This window comes from Salmo salar, chromosome 19 (assembly GCF_965601325.2).
Source record: "Salmo salar chromosome 19, fSalSal1, whole genome shotgun sequence".
NCBI classification, from domain to species: domain Eukaryota; kingdom Metazoa; phylum Chordata; class Actinopteri; order Salmoniformes; family Salmonidae; genus Salmo; species Salmo salar.
The window spans coordinates 71,057,532-71,074,376 of record NC_138309.1 but is presented as its reverse complement, the minus strand read 5'-3'; the positions used below and the strand labels follow the sequence as shown (position 1 = coordinate 71,074,376).

At 40.0% G+C, this 16,845-nt stretch overlaps 1 pseudogene across 1 annotated transcript in view; it reads right to left on the bottom strand.

Moving 5' to 3' along the window:
• LOC106579438 (arginyl-tRNA--protein transferase 1-like) overlaps nucleotides 1-6,640 on the bottom strand; it is a 181,879-nt pseudogene extending 175,239 nt beyond the window's left edge. The window contains exons 1-2 of the transcript XR_014381576.1: nucleotides 6,634-6,640; nucleotides 5,102-5,321 (exon numbers count right to left, since the gene is read on the bottom strand). The product of XR_014381576.1 is annotated as an arginyl-tRNA--protein transferase 1-like (transcript). The remainder of the gene's footprint in view (nucleotides 1-5,101; nucleotides 5,322-6,633) is intronic.
• Between the last annotated feature and the right edge of the window lie 10,205 nt (nucleotides 6,641-16,845).

The window sequence follows — 16,845 nt, the reverse complement described above, 5'->3', positions numbered from 1 at the left end:
AATTGAAAACAACAAAAATCTCATAATTCAAATTTCTCAAACATACAACGGTTATATCCCATTTTAAAGATACACTTCTCGTTAATCCAACCACATTGTCGATTTCAAAAAGGCTTTATGGCAAAAGCATAACATTAGATTATGTTAGGAAAGCGCCGAGACAAGAAAAACCACACAGCCATTTTCCAAGCAAGGAGAGGCGTCACAAAAACCAGAAATACAGCTAAAATTAATCCCTAACCTTTGACGATCTTCATCAGATGACACTCCCAGGACTCAATGTTACACAATACATGTATATTTTACTCGATAAAGTTCATATTTATATCCAAAAACCCCATTTTACATTGGCGGGTGATGTTCAGAAAATGTTGTGCCTCCAAAACTACCGGTGAATGAGCACATCAATTTACAAAAATACTCATCATAAACGTTGAGAAAATTTACAACAGTTATTGAAAGAATTATAGATACAATTCTCCTTAATGCAACCGCTGTGTCAGATTTCAAAATAGCTTTACGGCGAAAGCACATTGTTCAATATTCTGAGTACAGAGCTTAGCCATCAAAGCAAGCAATACAGTTACCCGCCAAGTTCTGGAGTCAACAAAACTCTGAAATAGTATTATAAATCTTCACTTACTGATATAAAAATTCCGTTAACACTTACCTTTGCTGATCTTCATCGGAATGCACTCCCAGGCCTCCCACTTCCACAAGAAATGTTTGTTTTGTTCGATAAACTCCATATTTATGTCAAAATACCTCCATTTTGTTCACACGTTCAGATCACTAGTTCAAAGGCACAATGCGAGAGCGCAAAACCCTAGACGAAAAGTCAAAAAGTTCCATTACCATTCGTAGAAACATGTCAAACGATGTTTACAATCAATCCTTAGGGTCTTTTTATCATAAATATTCGATAATATTCCAACCGGACAATAGCATATTCATTACAGAGGAAAAAGAAGGAACGGCGCGCCTGCGTGACGGCGCAGTAAACAACTCATTGGCCTCAGGCAGTCCACTTGTTGAGTCAGCTCTTATTCTCTCCCCAGTAACAGTAGAAGCATGAAACAAGGTTCTAAAGACTGTTGACATCTAGTGGAAGCCTTAGGAAGTGCAAAATGAACCCTAAGTCACTGTATATTGTATAGGCAATCACGTGAAAAACTACAAACCTCAAATGTCCACACTTCCTGGTTGGATTTTTCTCAGGTTTTTGCCTGCCATGTGAGTTCTGTTATACTCACAGACATCATTCAAACCGTTTTAGAAACTTCAGAGTGTGTTCTATCCACATCTACTAATAATATGCATATCCTACCTTCTGAGCCTGAGTAGCAGGCAGTTTACTACGGCACGCCTTTCATCTGGACTTCAAAATACTGCCCCCTACCCTAGAGAAGTTTTAAGAGGGTGGGAACGATGCTGAATGGGTGTAGACAAAGAACAGCTCTTCACTAGGTACCAAAACATTCAAATGCCATTTTCTCAAAAGTGAGTTTACAAGTTTATCAACTTTCAAAGCAGAATTTTATTCCCATTGTTCGTCAAAAATGCAGTGTATGATTACCATTTTGTAGCTCTGAGTCTCTACCTTTATACAATGTAAAAATTTTGCTACATAAGATGAAGTACCTTCAGGCGTTTGGAACTTGTTCCCAAGGATGAACCAGACTTGTGTAGGTCTACAATTTTTTTCTGAGGTCTTGGCTGATTTCCTTTGATTTTCCCATGATGTCAAGCAAAGAGGCACTGAGTTTGAAGGTAGACCTTGAAATACATCCACAGGTACACCTCCAATAGACTCAAATGATGTCAGTTAGCCTATCAGAAGCTTCTAAAACCATGACATTTTCTGGAATTTTCCAAGCTGTTTAAAGGCACAGTCAATTTAGTGAATGTAAACTTCTGACCCACTGGAATTGTGATACAGTGAATTATAAGTGAAATAACCTGTCTGTAAACAATTGTTGGAAAAATGACTTGTGCCATGCACAAAGTAGATGTCCTAACTGACTTGCCAAAAATATAGTTTGTTAAAAACCTGTTGGGGCTACAGGTTAGCAATGAACCCCGAGTCGGGATTGCTAACAAGGCTGGAAATTCAAAACATCAAAAATCTAATAATTTCAATTTCTCAAACAATCAACTATTTTACACAATTTAAAAGATAAACATCTCCTTAATCTAACCACATTGTTCGATTTTCAAAGAGGCTTTACGGCAAAAGCATAAAGTTAGATTATGTTAGGACAGTACATAGCCACAAAAGTACAAATATCCATTTTCAATTCAAGGTCAGGCGTCACCAAAAGCAGAAACCAGCTAGAATTATGTACTAACCTTTGTCAATCTCCATCAGATGACACTCCTAGGACATTATGTTATACAATACATGCATTTTTTGTTCCATCAAGTTCATATTTATATCCAAAAACAGCATTTTACAGTAGCGTGAAATTCAGATTCAGATTGCTTCCAGTGAACATAACAAAATTACTATTCGAAAACATTGGTAAATTATAAGATTGTCATTCAAAGAATAATATATTATCATCTCGTAATTGCTACCGAATGGCCAGATCTCAAAATAACTTTACTGGGAAATCACATTTTGCAATAAACGGGGTGTTATGCTAAGAACAATATGCTATGCTATACAGTTAGCATCATCTAAAATCGATAATAACATTGTAAATATCCCCTTACCTTTGATTATCTCCATCAGAAGGCAGGCATCCCAGGTCCGGAAGGCATCCCAGGTCCGGAACAAATGTGGTTTCTTTTGACAAATTTATGTCCAAATAACACCAAGTACTTAGCGTTCTTTATGCTCCCACAAACGTGGTGGGGGGAGTGTAAAATCACGCCGAAAAGCTAAAAAAACCTAGTAAATAATCTATTTATGTTCGTTCAAACATGTCAAATGTTGTTTAGCATTAATCTTTTGGTCCATTTTTAACGTTAAACATCAGTAATATTTTCACACAACCTATCCTATGTCTAGATAAACAATGATGAAAAACTCACGCTTCTCAGATTTATGCGCAGGCGCAAAAAAATGAAGTGATGACATGTCAACTTCCTTGGATTCTAATTTGCTCTCTGTTTATCATAGACGCTTCAAACAACTTTATAAAGATCGTTGACATCTAGTGGAAGCCGTAGGTGTTGCGAAATGAATCCTTTCTCACTATGGTATCTATAAAACAATGACACTAAATAGTACAGTCACAAAATTCACATTTATTTTTTTATCTATTTTTCACAGGTTTTTGCCTGCAATATGAGTTTTGTTATACTTACAGACACCATTCAAACTGTTTTAGAAAATTCAGAGTGTTTTCTATCTGAATGTGTTAATAATATGCATATCCTAGCTTCTGAGTTGGTGTAGGAGGCAGTTAAAAATGGGCACATATTTTTTTCAAAATGTCTCAATACTGCCCCCGAGCCCCAACAGGTTATTAACAAGAAATGTGTGGAGTGGTTGAAAAACGAGTTTTAATGACTACAATATGTAAATTGAATTATGTAAACATTAAATTAAGCAAACTTCCGACTTCAACTGTAAATTGGTCATACAATTTTATCTGATCTTCAACTATGTCACAACAATAGACAAACAGTCTGCTTAAACTAATAACACGCGAACAATATGTTTTCATGTCTTTTTTGATCACACCGTGTAAACATTCACAGTGCAGGGTGGGAAAAGTATGTGATCCCTTGGATTTAATAACTGGTTGACCCTCCTTTGGTAGCAATAACCTCAACCAAACGTTTTTGTAGTTGCGGATCAGACCCGCACAACAGTCAGAAGGAATTTTGGACCATTCCTCTTTACAGAACTGTTTCAGTTCAGCAATATTCTTGGGATGTCTGGTGTGAACTGCTCTCTTGAGGTCATGCCACAGCATCTCAAATCGGGTTGAGGTCAGGACTCTGACTGGGCCACTCCAGAAGGCATATTTTCTACTGTTGAAGCCATTCTGTTGTTGATTTACTTGTGTGTTTTGGGTCGTTTTCCTGTTGCATCACCCAGTAGTGATTGAAAAACAAGTTTTAATGACTCCAACCTAAATGTATGTAAACTTCCCGACTTCAACAGTAGCTGAGAAAATGCCTCTTAAAAGGAAGCTTGAAGCCTGTGGAAGTCATCAGACTCTTACAGGATTCTTTAAAAGGGCCAGTGCAGTCAAACTAACCTTTTTCCTTTGTATTATATAATTCTATAACAGCTGATGAAACTAACACTGTAAAGGTTGTCAATAGAGATAAATAAAGCATAAAAAGAGCAGACTGACACAATTCTCTATTCTACATGACAGGAAGTACTATCTGTTCTACACAATATACTTCTATTGGATTCTGAACTATCTGTGATGTTATATCATCCCGAACAGGCCCCTGCTAAAGTGTTAGCACAATGACTGGAAGTCCATGGGTAACGCTAGTTAGCATTGATTCACAAAACTACCTCTAACTTCCTTCATACTAGACATAAAAATTGTATCCACGAGTTCATCGGACTCTGAGGAAGTACTGACAAAACTGACATCACTCTAGACTCTACCAACCTCAGCAAAAGTGAAGATGGTTCAATATTTTATACTGGAAAGGGACATTTATTTTTCTTTCCCAAGGCCTTGGTCAAAAGTAGTGCACCATAAATAGAATAGAGTGCCATTTGGGACGTAACCTGCCTGCAGTAGAACCCTGAGTCAAATGTTCATTTCCATCTCTTATAAACAATGCTGAGCTCTGCGCAATGGTTTTAATGTGATTAGTTGGGGTAACCTGACCCAATATGTGCTGTCACGCTGTCATTTGGTTGAGTTTGTGTTGTGAAGCACAGCATTTTCCACTCCAGCTGCACCATCCTCCCCACAGGCACACATGGTAAAGTCACTGGTTCAGGGAAGCAGGAAGAAGCCTCTCTGGCCTGGTCTGAAGGTAGATCCTTTGGAAGTGGATAGCCGTAAAGCAGTATGGAGGAAACTCATCTAAATCCATTGGAAGGCTAAGTGGAGCCATCACTGTATTACTTACACTTATATAGTTCCCTCAAATCTGTAGACTCTCGCACTCTTACCTCGAAATGGAGCAGAGGACTATCGGGCAAGGATTCGTTGATGAACTTCTCCAGGGCTTTGGGTTGGCTTAGCTGGTCGGGTGTGGCGGGGTTAGAGGTTGCAGAGGCCGGGACACCACCCCCCCCACCTGCTGTCTCTTCTGCTTCTTCTTCAGCCGGTGCTCCTTCCTCAGGTCCTTGGCCTTCCGACACAGTGGCCTGCCATGGTCCGCTCCTACCCCTGGAGGAGAGAGAGATGGAGAGGGGAGGGAGAAGAGGGGGATGGAGATGGGGAGAAAAATAGGAAAAGGCAGGGAGAGGTGAGAAGAGGGGAATGATGAGAGGGAGAGAGGAAGAAATAATTTGTTAGAAATTGTAATGGTATGGATGGGAGTACAAGTTTCCTGTCTAAGGGTGCAAGAACTTGAAGTTAGAACACATCTTAATCCATTTTCACTCCAAAGACAACCTTGGGGTATGACATTTCCAAAACGGTTCCAGGTGAAAGAATTGTGAAAATAGTCTCGAAAGATGAAATGAGAGCATTTATGGAACAGGAGAATAAGTTTCCCTTTCATGCAAGACTAATGCATGAGGTTTATTGACAAGGTAGTGTGGGAGTGAAAGAGAGGTGTAACTTTTAACCGTTGTTGCCATTGATTATGAGTCCCACATTTGACCCCTCATGGAAAGTCGGGTTGCCTTGTTTGCTTTAGCGTAGCTTCCACCCCCCCTCTGTAAACTGGTGATCTCTATAAAACCCTCTTAGGCCTCACTCCCCCGATCTGAGGTATCTACTGCAGCCCTCATCCTCCACATACAACACCCGTTCTGCCAGTCACATTCTGTTAAAGGTCCCCAAAGCACACACATCCCTGGGTCGCTCCTCTTTTCAGTTTGCTGCAGCTAGTGACTGGAACGTGCTGAAAAAAACACTCAATCTGGACAGTTTTATCTCAATCTCTTCATTCAAAGACTCAAATCAGGTAAACTCTTACTAACAGTTGTGGCTGCTTTGCGTGATATATTGTTGTCTCTACCTTCTTGCCCTTGGTGCTGTTTGTGCCCAATAATGCTTGTACCATGTTTTGTGCTGCTACCATGTTGTGTTGCTACTATGTTGTTGTCATGTTGTGTTGCTACCATCCTGTGTTGTTGTGTTGCTACCATGCTATGTTGGCGTCTTAGGTCTCTCTTCATGTAGTGTTGTGTTGTCTCTCTTGTCGTGATGTGTGTTTTGTCCTATATACACTACCGTTCAAAAGTTTGGGGTCACTTAGAAATGTCCTTGTTTTCCATGAAAACATACATGAAATGATTTGCAAAATGAATAGAAAATATAGTCAAGACGTTGACAAGGTTATAAATAATGATTTTTAATTGAAATAATAATTGTGTCCTTCAAACTTTGCATTCACCAAATAATCCTCCATTTGCAACAATTACAGCCTTGCAGGCATTTGGCATTCTAGGTGTCAATTTGTTGAGGTAATCTGAAGAGATTTCCTGAAGTACCTCCAACAAGTTGGATTGGCTTGATGGGCACTTCTTACGTGCCATATGGTCAAACTGCTCCCACAACAGCTCAATAGGGTTGAGATCCGGTGACTGTGCTGGCCACTCCATTATAGACAGAATACTGCTTCTTCCCTAAATAGCTATTGCATAGTTTGGAGCTGTGCTTTGGGTCATTGTCCTGTTGTAGGAGGAAATTGGCTCCAATTAAACGCCGTCCACAGGGTATGGCATGGCGTTGCAAAATGGAGTGATAGCCTTCCTTCTTCAAGATTCCTTTTACCCTGACCAAATATCCCACTTTGCCACCACCAAAGCACCCCCAGACCATCATATTGCTTCCACCACTCTTGACAGATGGCATCAAGCAGTCCTCCAGCATCTTTTCATTTTTTCTGCATCTCACGAATGTTCTTCTTTGTGATCCGAACACCTCAAACTTAGATTCGTCTGCCCGTAACACTTTTTTTTTTTACAATCTTCCTTCTGTCCAGTGTCTGTGTTATTTTGCACATCTTAATCTTTTCTTTTTATTGGCCAGTCTGAGACATGGCTTTTTCTTTGCAGCTCTGCCTAGAAGGCCAGCATCCCGGAGTCGCCTCTTCACTGTTGATGTTGAGACTGGTATTTTGCGGGTACTATTTAATGAAGCTGCCAGTTGAGGACTTGTGAGGTGACTGTTTCTAGACACTCTAATGTACCTTTCCTCTTGCTCAGTTGTGCACCGGTGTCTCCCGTTCTTTCTATTCTGGTTAGAGCCAGTTTGCGCTGTTCTGTGAAGGGAGTAGTACACAGCGTTGTACGAGATCTTCAGTTACTTGGCAATTTCTCACATGGAATAGCCTTCATTTCTCAGAACAATAATAGATTGATGAGTTTCAGAAGGGCTTTGTTTCTGGCCATTTTGAGCCTGTAATCGAACCCACAAATGTTGATGCTCAACTAGTCTAAAGAAGGCCAGTTTTATTGCTTCTTTAATCAGAACATCAGTTTTCAGCTGTGCTAACATCATTGCAAAAGGGTTTTCTAATGACCAATTAGTCTTTTGAAATGATAAACTTGGATTAGCTAACACAACGTGCCATTGGAACACAGGAGTGATGGTTGCTGATAATGGGCCTCTGTACACCTACGTAGATATTGCATTAAAAAAAATCTGGCTTTCCAGCTACAATAGTCATGTACAACATTAACAATGTCTACACTGTAATTCTGATCAATTTGATGTTATTTTAATGGACAAAAAAAATTTGCTTTTCATTCAAAAACAAGGACATTTTTAAGTGACCACAAAAATTTGAATGGTAGTGTGTATTTTTATTTATTTTTTAATCCCAGCCACTGTCCCCACAGGGGGCCTTTTGGTAGGCCATTATTGTAAATAAGAGTTCGTTCTTAACTGACTTGCCTAGTTAAATAACATAAATAAATACACACCGAAAACAGAGCTACATGGAAATCCTTTTCTTTTCCCCTCCATATTCAGAAATTTGCATCCTGTAGTAAAAACTCAAAAAAGTTCCGGGACACTGTAAAGTCCATGGAGAATAAGAGCACCTCCTCCCAGCTGCCCACTGCTCTGAGGCTAGGAAACACTGTTACCACCGATAAATCCACTATAATTGAGAATTTCAATAAGCATTTCTCTACGGCTGGCCATGCTTTCCACCTGGCTAGCCCTACCCCGGTCAACTGCCCGGCACCCTCCACAGCAACCCGTCAAAGCCCCCACCATTTCTCCTTCAACCAAATCCAGATAGCTGATGTTCTGAAAGAGCTGCAAAATCTGGACCCCTACAAATCAGCCAGGATAGACAATCTAGACCCTCTATTTCTAAAATTATCTGCCGAAATTGTTGCAACCCCTATCACTAGCCTGTTCAACCCCTCCATCGTATCGTCTGAGATTCCCAAAGATTGGAAACCAGATTGCATAGCGGAGAAGGTACGGTGGGATTTGAAATGGTCGGTAATCTGTTTGTTAACTTGGCTTTCGAAGACCTTAGAAAGACAGGGTAGGATAGATATAGGTCTGTAGCAGTTTGGGTCTAGTGCCACTCCCTTTGAAGAGGAGTTAACAAACAGATTACCGACCATTTCAAATCCCACCGTACCTTCTCCGCTATGCAATCTGGTTTCAGAGCTGGTCATGGGTGCACCTCAGCCACGCTCAAGGTCCTAAATGACATCATAACTGCCATCGATAAGAGACATTACTGTGCAGCCGTATTCATCGACCTGGCCAAGGCTTTCAACTCTGTCAATCACCACATTCTTATTGGCAGACTCGACAGCCTTGGTTTCTCAAATGATTGCCTCGCCTGGTTTACCAACTACTTCTCTGATAGAGTTCAGTGTGTCAAATAGGAGTGCCTGTTGTCCGGACCTCTGGCAGTCTCGATGGGGGTGCCACAGGGTTCAATTCCCGGGCCGACTCTCTTCTCTGTATACATCAATGATGTTGCTCTTGCTGCTGGTGATTCTCTGATCCACCTCTATGCAGACGTCACCATTCTGTATACTTCTGGCTCCTCTTTGGACACTGTGTTAAAACCTCTTGACGGTCGCCTAGGCTAGGGGGCGCCACAGCGCATTTTGAAAAGAATTTGTGCCCATTTTAAACGGCCTACTACTCAAACTCAGAAGCTAGGATATGCATATAATTAATACTTGTGGATAGAAAACACCCTAAAGTTTCTAAAACAGTTTGAATGGTGTCTGTGAGTATAACAGAACTCATATGGCAGTCAAAACCCCGAGACAGATGGAAACAGGAAGTGGAATTCTGAATTGCGAACTCAACTTCATCACGTTGCCTATTAATCACACCGTGAGCTATGGTTCATTGAGCACTTCCTATTGCTTCCACTAGATGTCCCCAGTCTTTACAAAGTGGTTTGAGTCTCCTACTGTTAAAACTGAATGAATGAGACGCTGTGGAACGTGGTCACACGGAGAGGGCCATCACCATTATGACACCGGCGCCCCTGGTTACCCTCCCCTTTCGAAACGTTTTGAAACACAATGCAATCGTCCCCCTCGAATCTTATTGGCTCTCTTGTTGAAAAACGCACTGAAGATTTATGTTATACAACGTTTGACATGTTTGAACGAACCTAAATGGGAAAAAAATGCATTTTCTCGAAATGGCTGTCCCGCGGCCGACGGAGAATTTGGATCAGCCTTCAGACGCGCTAACAAGAACAAGCTCTTGGAACATAAAGGAGTAATTTTTTCGAACGAAAATACATCTGTTGTGGACCTGGGATACCTGGAAGTGCTTTCTGATGAAGACAACCAAAGGTAAGGGATTATTGAAAATAGTATACAAGACTAGATGTGATATGCGATTGTTCCAAGATGGCGCTGACCTGTAACGTTAGCCTATTTTTCAGAGTATCGCATCCCCTTTCATCGCAAAGTATGATTACCCAGTAAAGTTAATTTTAAATCTGGCATTACAGGTGCTTTCAAGAGATATTCATCTATAAATCTTAGAATCACAATATTACATTTTTAAAATGTTTTCGAATAGTAATTTAGTAAATTGTAGCTCTGTTTCATCGGATGCATTTGAGGGAAAATAGTTAGTCAACGTTACGCACCGATGTAAAATGCTGTTTTTATATATAAATATGAACTTTATCGAACAAAAGAATGCATGTATTGTGTAACATGATGTCCTAGGTGTGTCATCTGATGAAGATTGTCAAAGGTTAGTGCTGCATTTAGCTGTTTTTTGGTTATTTGTGATGCATGTGGTTGGTCGGAAAATGGCTATGTGGCTACTTTTACGATATACTCCTCTAACATAATCTAATGTTTTGCTTTTGCTGTAAAGCCTTTTTGAAATCGGACAACGTGGTTCGATTCAGGAGAGGTGTATCTATAAAACGATATAATTTGAAAAAAATAAAAAAAAAAAAAAATTACATTTTGTTTTGCTAATGGCGATATGATTTTTCGCTGGATGTCAGGCCGCACAGGGGTTAACTAACCTCCAGACGAGCTTCAATGCCATACAACTCTCCTTCCGTGGCCTCCAACTGCTCTTAAACGCAAGTAAAACTAAATGCATGATATTCAATCGATCACTACTTGTACATTCATCTTCTGCACATTTACCATTCCAGTGTTTAATTGCTATATTGTAATTACTTCGATACCATGGCCTATTTATTGCCTTAACTTACCTCATTTGCACTCACTGTATATAGACTTTTTGTTTAACTTTGTTCTACTGTATTATTGACTGTATGCTTTGTTTATTCCATGTGTAACTCTGTGTTGTTGTATGTGTCGAATTGCTATGCTTTATCTTGGCCAGGTTGCAGTTGCAAATGAGAACTTGTTCTCAACTAGCCTCCCTGGTTAAATAAAGGTGAAATAAAAATAAATAAAAATATTCAATACTGTTTACATGACATCACAGCTCCAAAACCTATAAAACCACATGCATTATATTTTTTGACCTCCAGTGATTCAGGGCTTTTTGTGGACACTTGCTTTGAAATTATAGAGTATTAAAAGGGCCAGTGCAGTCAGAATTCTGTTTTTCCTGTTTTATTAATCATATTATATGGTGGGTCTAATCCTGAATGCTGATTGGTTAAAAACACATTCCAGGCGGTGTCTATTGTTAGGGTTTAACCAACTATTTGTTTGCATAACCAATATAATACAACTATTTAAACCTATATAATAAAATTAGTTGTGGTGCATAACTTATGAATACTAATGCTAAACATAAAAGGTTTATATTGTATTAACATAGATTGAGCGACATATAATAGACATGACTAACTGGAGGGTTGCTGGCTAGTAGTGTAGGCTGAGTAGACTCGTCACACACACACACACACACACACACACACACACACACACACACACACACACACACACACACACACACACACACAATGCCTGGTTGTGGGGCCACTCAAGGACAGGTGTATGTGAGGAACTGATAGAGGGGAGAATGGCTGTGGCACAAGAACAGGCACTGTCCTTGGGTGTCTGACTCTCGGGTACACACACGAAGATAAGCTAGAAGACAACTATGCTTGGCAACAAAGATGCGTCTAGAGGCTTGGACCAGCCTGCACGCCAACGATAGGCTGGAGTAAGTCTAAATCACACCCACGCCTCTACTATGACAGGCCCTCAGGGAGAGGGAACTACGTCTGTCAAGAAGTATTTAAGGAAGAACTTATGATGTCATTTCAGTTCTCTGTCTGCCCTGCGAGGTGTTAAAGTGAACCCGTTTATACGAACATTGCATTTATCACTATTTACTTAGCTTAATAAACAGCTGTGAAACAGTACTAGAGACCAGAGTTTCTCTTTGTCCTGACACCAGATTCGAATTGACGCAACCTAACACTATTTCACAAGTTACCACCGGCTAAATCTATAACATTGAAATGCCTATTTACTCAGTTCCATCTCACTGCGCAATCCACTGTCTCATCAACCCTGCCAGGAAATGTATAAACTTGACCTCCACTATAAAAAGCATTTAGACATTATCTCCCATTTCATTTAGACTAGCATTTGGTTTTCAACAGCAGAGATTTGTATAAACCTTGCTGTCTGTCTCTCTGACATTTTCAATATTGAAGTGCGATCTCCACCGTCCCATATAAAGTGAATGTGTCTGAACGACACTGACACCAAATTGAGCTGGTTGTCATAGCAACATACAAAAACTTTTCAGTTGACTGGCTAAATAGATACTTTCTTGCGAAAACTAAAATGGATGAGTGGAACATTTATTTTGATCTTTTCGGCGGCATGACTATGGATGAATTGGAAAAAGAGATGGCAATAATACCCAGGCATGCAGATTTAGAGGATACCGCATTGAATGACAGAGAAAAGAAGGCAACGAAAAAAACACAGTTAAGAATACAAACTGGGCTGTGCGTTGCTTCAAGGGCTGGCTAGCAGAGAAGAAAAAAGTTGTTGACTTCAAAACTGTCACTAAGGAAGAGTTTAACATCCTTCTCTGACAGTTTTATGGAAATGTACAAAATGCGAAGGGGGAGCAGTACAGCATAAATAGCTACCTGGCACTCCGTAGTGGGCTCAACCGGTTTCTAAATGACCCACCTATCGGTCACAAATGGTGCCTTATGAAGGACACTGAATTTCCCACCTCAAATCATGTATTTCAAGGCAACATCAAACAGCTAAGGTGGCAAGGAAAAAATATCAATAACAGCCACCCTCCCATCACCGATAAGGACATGGCCCAGCTCCAAAACTCCCAGGTTCTGAATCTCAGTACACCTAGGGGTCTGGTCCAGAAATTGTGGTTAGACCGTCCTTGTCTGTTTTTACGAGGAATGAGTTGGGCTTTAGTTGTCTGTACCCCTCTTTTTCTCCTCAACTTAGATGTAACTGGAGGTCGAAGGTATGTTGTTCATAGCCTGTTTGTGTTATTTCTAAGTTGCACGCGTAATTAGGCTACTGGAAAACAATATTATAACAACGCATTCTCTCAGATACACCATTCTCACATATAACGAGGCCACAAAGAATCATCTGGACCCAAGGGAGAGTGGCAGAGAGTCAAAGAAGGGATTCATGTTCGAGTAGCCAGGGAACCCACTATGCCCGGTGACGTCACTGGAGAAATATCTTTCGAAAAGCCTGGAGAACGCCCTTGCATTTTATCTCCACCCATGGAGAGAATCGGGGACTCAATCTGGTACACGTCAAAGCCGAAGGGCATGACCTATCTGGCAGCACTTCTACCCAAGATCTGGGTAGAAGATCAGGGCAGCGGGAACAACTACATACACAAATCACAGCATCAGGACCACGACAGTCCAGAAACTGGCCAATGCTGGTTTAGAAGCGAGGGAGATTATGTCAGTGAGTGGGCATCAGTGCGAAGGTGCGCTCCATAGCTTCTGGCGTTTGTCACTGACAGACAGTTAACGCTGAAGCAACATCCTGGCAGAAAACAAAGCGAACACTGCAGCACCATCAACACCCAAAAGGCTGAAGCAAGGCAGCAGAAGTAGTAGCACAGATATATATTTAAACCAGGGGAATGTACAGATAAATGTGACATACAATATGTATCTATAACTATGTCAGCTGTGGTTGATAACAAAATGTATGGTTTCATTTATTAAAATTAGCTCAAATGAATGTCATGGGTTGTCTTTCTTTTGTCTGAACAGTGTCCTGACAAGAGAGCACATTTTTTCTGTCAGGCAAAGTCACGCATCATAAGCTCATTGTTATGGATGTATCCAAATAAATCGTAACTAGAAAACAGCTTTAACAAATGTAAATGTAGATACTTAGCTGTTATTCTGGCTGCACTTTTTGATGTGACTGTAAATTAGCCGTAGTTAGCTAGCTAGCAAGCAAGGGATAACAATGTTGCCAATCAGTATGGGAATGGAACATTTAGAAAAAGAACGAACGAATGGGTCGCCTCCCTAGCAACCCTAGATTTGTGTTGGGACTATATATTGTGGAATGATGAAATAGTACCAATAAATTAATCAAAATAAAATGTAATGAAAATATGTTGATCATTATTTGAATATGTTGGTAACCCATTGTATAAAATTGATAATGCCTGAGAAGCCAGTGTTTGTTGGATATACTTGCACGGTTTGCCGGCCCTCGATATAGCAAACAAAAACCAGCTTCTCGGGCATTATCACTTAATTGTACAACAGTGTAAAAGTGTGAATTTTGATCAGTGCCATTTCCTGATAGTTGCTGGTTGGAAATATTATCTACACAGGACCTTCCATTCAGAAAGGTTTGCATGGGCGGGAGTTTCGGCTTTCTATGGTGACATCACCATGCGGTAAATTGGGGCTAGGCAGTATTTTCACGGCCGGATGAAAAACCTACCCAATTTAAACAGGTTACTACTCTGGCCCAGAAAATAGAATATGCATATTATTAGTGGATTTTAATAGAAAACACTCTGAAGTTTCGAAAACTGTTTGAATGGTGTCTGTGAGTATAACAGAACTCATATGGCAGGCAAAAAACTGAGAAAATTGAATCAGGAAGTGGGAGAAATTAGAAATGTAGTTTTTGTTTTGAATCCCTTGAAAAACTACAGTGACATAGGATTTACGTTGCACCTCCTAACTCTTCCATTGGCTGTCAACAATCTTTAGGAACTGGTTTCAACCGTCAGCTGTTACCGGGCAGATCATTTTGGCTCAGTCAATCATTGGCCAGTCTGAGGAGAGGTGTCTTATGATGTGCATGCACGTGACTTCATAGTTTTTATATTTTTCTTCTGGGATGAATAGCTATTGCCCGGTTATAAAATTATCGCAATTTTACGTTAACAAATACCCTAAAAGATTGATTGTAAACATCGTTTGACGTGTTTCTACAAACGGTAATGGAACTTTGAACATTTCGTCTATGGATTTGCATCCACGGCACATGGCATTGTAAAGTGTTATGGATGGGTCAACAAAACGGACGTATTTGGACATAAATGATGGACTTTGCAGAACAAATGAACATTTCTTGTGGAAGTGGGTGCCCATCCGAGTGCATTCCGCCGAAGATCAGCAAAGGTAAGTAAATATTTCAAACATATTGTTAGAGATTTGTCGAGATTTGTGGTTGTAGGCTAACTGTATAGCTTAGCATTGAAGGCTAAGTTCTGTACTCAGAATATTGAACAATGTGCTTTTTCCGTAACATTATTTAGAAATTTGACTAAGTGGTTGCATAAAGGAGTAGATTATCTCTAATTCTTTAACCTGTTAGGGCTAGGGGGCAGTATTTGCACGGCTGGATAAAAAAATGTACCCGATTTAATCTGGTTACTAATCCTACCCAGTAACTAGAATATGCATATACTTATTATATATGGATAGAAAACACCCTAAAGTTTCTAATTCTGTTTGAATGGTGTCTGTGAGTATAACAGAACTCATTTGGCAGGCAAAACCCTGAGACATTTTCTGACAGGAAGTGGATACCTGATGTGTTGTATTACCTTTAAACCTATGCCATTGAAAAACACAGGGGCTGAGGAATATTTTGGCACTTCCTATTGCTTCCACTAGATGTCACCAGCCTTTACAAAGTGTTTTGAGTCTTCTGGAGGGAGATCTGACCGAACAAGAGCCATGGAACGATGATGGCCCATTAGACACCTGGCGCGCGAGTTCATGTTGGGTACCCTCGTTCCAATACGTTATAAAAGAGAATGCATTCGTCCACCTTGAATATTATTCATGTTCTGGTTAAAAAAGGCCCTAATGATTTATGCTATACAACGTTTGACATGTTTGAACGAACGTAAATATATTTTTTCCCCTCGTTCATGAAGTGAAGTCCGGCGGGCTTAGATCATGTGCTAACAAGACGGAGATTTTTGGACATAAATGATGAGCTTTTTTGAACAAAACTACATTCGTTATGGACCTGTGATACCTGGAAGTGACATCTGATGAAGAGAATCAAAGGTAATGGATTATTTACATAGTATTTTCGATTTTAGATCTCCCCAACATGGCAGCTAGTCTGTATCGCAACGCGTATTTTTCGGGGCGCAGTGCTCAGATTATTGCAAAGTGTGATTTCCCAGTAAGGTTATTTTTACATCTGGCAAGTTGATTGCGTTCAAGAGATGTAAATCTATAATTCTTTAAATGACAATATAATATTTTACCAATGTTTTCTAATTTTAATTATTTAATTTGTGGTGCTGACTTGAATGCCGGTTATTGGAGGGAAACGATTTCCTGAACATCAACGCCACAGTAAAACCCTGTTTTTGGATATAAATATGAACTTGATAGAACTAAAAATGCATGCATTGTCTAACACAATGTCCTAAGAGTGTCATCTGTTGGAGATTGTAAAAGGTTAGTGCATAATTTTAGCTGATTTTATGGTTTGGTGACGCCTGTCTTTGAATTGGCACAACATTACACACAACTCTTGTAAATGTACTGTCCTAACATACTCTAAATGTATGCTTTCGCCGTAAAACCTTTTTGAAATCGTAAAACGTGGTTAGATTAAGGAGATGTTTATCTTTCAAAGGGTGTAAAATGTTTGAAAAATGTATGTTTGAAAAATTTGAATTTTGACATTTATTTGGATTCAAATTTGCCGCTCTTGAAATGCACCTGCTGTTGATGGAGTGCACCACGGGTGGGACGCTTGCGTCCCACCTAGCCCATAGAGGTTAACCTGTTATGGCTAGGGGGCAGTATTTTCACGGCTGGATAAAAAAC